The sequence below is a fragment of the Sander vitreus genome, chromosome 12 (assembly GCF_031162955.1).
Source record: "Sander vitreus isolate 19-12246 chromosome 12, sanVit1, whole genome shotgun sequence".
In the NCBI taxonomy this organism is placed as follows: Eukaryota; Metazoa; Chordata; class Actinopteri; order Perciformes; family Percidae; genus Sander; species Sander vitreus.
The window spans coordinates 30,810,694-30,815,693 of NC_135866.1; the positions used below are offsets into that span (position 1 = coordinate 30,810,694).

The window sequence follows — 5,000 nt, forward strand, 5'->3', positions numbered from 1 at the left end:
GTGTGTGTATAAGGGACATACAGAACATACTGCTGTGTGTGTGTGTCTCTGTGTGTGTGTGTGTGTGTGTCTCTGTGTGTGTGTGAGTGAGGGACATACAGGACATACTGCTCCACCTGTCATGTTTTCTCTGTTACATGATAAACTCCCAGCTGCTGCTAACGCTGCTAACGGGTCTCGTAGCTTCCCGGCCTCGGCCACGTATTCAAAACCCAAATTTCAGGAACAGGAGTCTTCTTCTTCTTCACCCAGAAAAAGAAAAAGGAGATTGAAAAGAGCAAGAGAGCGTCTTTTTGGAGCGTGAAGGCTACCGTAGCTGGAATACGTACTCTGAACTGCGTGGAGCGAGAGAGCTGATATATGATCTCAACGCTAGACGGGAGACATTCACACACACTGGACCTTTAAACTAGTGTGATGTCTCCTCTGGGACAGGAAACTGAATATCTGAGTTTTTGACAAGACATTTGAGGACGTCAGCTTGGGCTTTTTGGGATCCACATTTCAGAGACCAATTGACTCATCCATTCATCCAGATAACAAGTCACACATTAATAGTTAGTTGCAGCCCTAATGTGTATACAACATGCTCACAGTGTAGTTTGCATTAACAGCCTTTTAAAGTGGTTTCAGATGTTAATATCAGGCGCTGAAATGTCAACTCCAAATGATGCTCCGCAGCCAAAAGTGCAGTTTTTTATTAGTAGCGTTGGGTATCGTTTGGATTTTTACGATCCCTAAACCAATTCTTGGGAAAAACTGGAAAATGACATCAAAGAGAGGCTCTTTTATAGAGTTTTTTTCAATATTTTTCAATGTCACCTAACACACAACTGCAGTAATTTAACAGTAAATAACAGTTACACTATTGACAAGTAACAACAATATAAATGAGTTGTTTAAAGGGAAGATATAGCATTTTAAAAGTAGCCTACATTTACGGTAGCTAGCTAACAGACTACAGAGAAAGTGATATTTTTACGTCCGTTTCGGAGCGATGGAGGGAAAGTATTTCAGTCGACGCATGAAGTGGAAGCGAAATGAGCCTTTTAATCAGGTCTGATTCCTACCGGTTGTGTAGGTTTCGGTACCCAACCCTATTAATTAGACGGGTTTGAGGCTGCGTGGGCGCCGACGGAGCAGCGTTGTGACCCTGAAGAGGGAGCTGAACCTAGAGCTGGGCAGTCTATCGATATCGTGATATGAGACTAGATATCGTCTTAGATTTTGGATATAATAATATGGCATAAGTGTTGTCTGTTACTGGTTGTAAAGGCTGCGTTACAGTAAAGTGATGTCGTTGTCTGAACTAACCATTCATTTAGCATCTAGCTCCATAGAGTCCCATTCATTTAGCCGTCTAGCTCCATAGAGTCCCATTCATTTAGCCGTCTAGCTCCATAGAGTCCCATTCATTTAGCATCTAGCTCTACAGACTCCCATTCATTTAGCATCTAGCTCCATAGAGTCCCATTCATTTAGCATCTAGCTCTATAGAGTCCCATTCATTTAGCATCTAGCTCCATAGAGTCCCATTCATTTAGCATCTAGCTCCACAGACTCCCATTCATTTAGCATCTAGCTCTATAGAGTCCCATTCATTTAGCCGTCTAGCTCCATAGAGTCCCATTCATTTAGCATCTAGCTCTACAGACTCCCATTCATTTAGCCGTCTAGCTCCATAGAGTCCCATTCATTTAGCATCTAGCTCCATAGAGTCCCATTCATTTAGCCTCTAGCTCCATAGAGTCCCATTCATTTAGCATCTAGCTCCACAGACTCCCATTCATTTAGCATCTAGCTCTATAGAGTCCCAATCATTTAGCCGTCTAGCTCCATAGAGTCCCATTCATTTAGCATCTAGCTCCATAGAGTCCCATTCATTTAGCCTCTAGCTCCATAGAGTCCCATTCATTTAGCATCTAGCTCCATAGACTCCCATTCATTTAGCATCTAGCTCCATAGAGTCCCATTCATTTAGCATCTAGCTCCACAGAGTCCCATTCATTTAGCATCTAGCTCCATAGAGTCCCATTCATTTAGCATCTAGCTCCATAGACTCCCATTCATTTTGCACTCGCAAGCGATCACCCCCAGTGGAACTCTGGTGGAACTGCAACCAAAGTAGGTCCAATGGTGCTGAACAGGGAGTGAACAGGCTCTCCGTAGACGGGCTCTGGTATCGTGATGTCGTTGTCTGAACTAACCAGACTGTTCTGTTATTTACCTTTACCCATTTAGCCATTATATCCACATTACTGATGATTATCAAATATCTCATTGTGTAAATGTTTTGTGAACCCACCAATAGTCAACGCTACGATATCGTTGCGGTATCGATGTCGAGGTATTTGGTCAAACATATGATATTTGATTTCCTCCATATGGCCCAGGCCTAGCTGAACCTGTAGCCCGACTGTTTTCACTCACCTCCTGCTCTCGGTAGGTCGTCCTGGGCTTCGTTGTTGTTTTTCCCCTCGTGTTAGCGTCGTGACGGCTCAGTTCGCCTGAAGCCTCCTGATGCTCCTCCATCTGCTGCTGCTCCGTGGTCATGCAACATTCAGATACAGCTGTTTGTGTTTCTGTGGATGGGAACAACAGTTACCTAAAGGTCTCCTAAAGATTTGATGAAGCAGCTGCAGGGATGGGAAGTTATTCGGCCGGTGAAATTGTCCCGAGGAGCTTATTGAACGTGTGAAGATTCAGTGACTTTATTCTTATGCTGACGATGTCGTATACAGCCGCAAACTACGTGTTTCATTATAGTCGATGGGCCCTATTTTAATGATCTGAGAGCGCACGGCGTGACGCGCCTGCTGCAGGTGTGTTTGACCTATAATCCATGTTGAACTTGCAAAAACTACAATAATATCTGAGATTTCTCAACGACAATCGGGCGAAAGAGACACATTTAGCCGTCTAGCTCCATAGAGTCCCATTCATTTAGCATCTAGCTCCATAGAGTCCCATTCATTTAGCATCTAGCTCCATAGAGTCCCATTCATTTAGCATCTAGCTCCATAGAGTCCCATTCATTTAGCCGTCTAGCTCCACAGACTCCCATTCATTTAGCATCTAGCTCCATAGAGTCCCATTCATTTAGCATCTAGCTCCATAGAGTCCCATTCATTTAGCATCTAGCTCCATAGAGTCCCATTCATTTTGCACTCGCAAGCGATCACCCCCAGTGGAACTCTGGTGGAACTGCAACCAAAGTAGGTCCAATGGTGCTGAACAGGGAGTGAACAGGCTCTCCGTAGACGGGCTCTGGTATTGCCTTAACCTGAATATAATCAGGTTTGTAAACTGCATGGAAACTCACCGAGTGTGGGATTTTGACAAAACATGTTCCCAGATTGTTCCCCCTCATTCTCTACCTTCACATCGTGTTCCCTTGGACCTGCATGTGCTGTTCTTGTGCCGTTGTTTGTTCAGATTCACACCTCCTGGATGTGGAGGTGGTCTCCGGCTGCTCCTGCTGTCATCGTCCTTCATGAATTAACCAAATGTTGGGTCAGCGAGCTGGCAGCTTTCAGCCTCTCCGCCTGATGAATGGAGCCGTTGCCCTTCACACGTCGTTTGTTGGCTCACTGCCGACCGCTCTGTCAACGTGGCGGGCCATGTCTTCTCTCCTCTCTGAAGGAAAAACTAAAAGCAGAATGAATGGGAAATGATGTCGACTTTAAAGTACAACATAAAATAACTAAATGCATAAGTTACATCTGTTTGATACTACATTTTCTTAAATACTGTGGTTTGGTGCAGTGGCTTGCAGTCTCAGCCGCTGATTGGATGATTTACCGATATGATTTCCTGGAGGTAACTGGCTCCAATAGTTGTTTTTTTCTGCTTCTTTTTGGGTAAGTGGTTTCAAACCCCCGCGGGTTGTGGGGTTAAAACGCAGTTTTCTGCCGATATTTTCTTTCAACTAAAGCAAAAGAACTCTGAGGGTCTTATTTTAACGATGTAAGAGCACGGCGTGAAGCGCCTGGTGCAGGTGTGTTTAGGGCGTGTCCTAATCCACTTTTGCTAGTTTGACGGCAGTAAAAAGGGTCCGTGTGCCGGGCGCATGGTTCAAAAGGGTTGTTCTTAGTGTCTTCATTAATCAGAGGTGTGTTTTGGGCGTAACATGCAATCAACCAATCAGAGATCATCTCCCATTCCCTTTAAAAGCCAGGCGCGTTTGGACCTTGGAGCATTGCTGTTATGATGGAGGATTTGCACCGTAATATTTGTATGTGTAATCTTCTGCATGTGTGTGTGCTGCTGTGCGTCCCTGTGTGTGTGTGTGTGTGTGTGTGTGTGTGTGTGTGTGCTGCTGTGCGTCCCTGTGTGTGTAACAAGCATAGTGTGCACGTGCTGTGCACGTGCTGTGCACGTGCTGTGCACGAGCCTAGGAGCATTTTACTAATGCTCTGTTAAAATAACAATGAAATGCTGCGTTATTGACTTTAGACCAGGTTTTTGTTGGTCAATGGTGCCATCACTTCCCGCTGCCTCAAGATAGCAATACTCCCAGAATGCACCTGAACACACCTCCCTGTAAGACCAGCACGCCCAGAATGCACCTGAACACACCTCCCTGTAAGACCAGCACGCTCAGAATGCACCTGAACACACCTCCCTGTAAGACCAGCACGCCCAGAATGCACCTGAACACACCTCCCTGTAAGACCAGCACGCCCAGAATGCACCTGAACACACCTCCCTGTAAGACCAGCACGCCCAGAATGCACTTGAACACACCTCCCTGTAAGACCAGCACGCCCAGAATGCACCTGAACACACCTCCCTGTAAGCCCAGCACGCCCAGAATGCACCTGAACACACCTCCCTGTAAGACCAGCACGCCCTGAATGCACCTGAACACACCTCCCTGTAAGACCAGCACGCCCAGAATGCACCTGAACACACCTCCCTGTAAGACCAGCACGCCCAGAATGCACCTGAACACACCTCCATTTGTTATTTAAACGACGTGGGCGCTGGACGGGAAACTG

General features: G+C 45.9%; 1 protein-coding gene across 21 annotated transcripts in view; it reads left to right on the forward strand.

The window, feature by feature from the left end:
- dlg1b (discs large MAGUK scaffold protein 1b) overlaps nt 1–5,000 on the forward strand; it is a 175,708-nt gene that overhangs the window by 86,338 nt on the left and 84,370 nt on the right. The gene's annotated exons all lie outside the window — the stretch shown is intronic.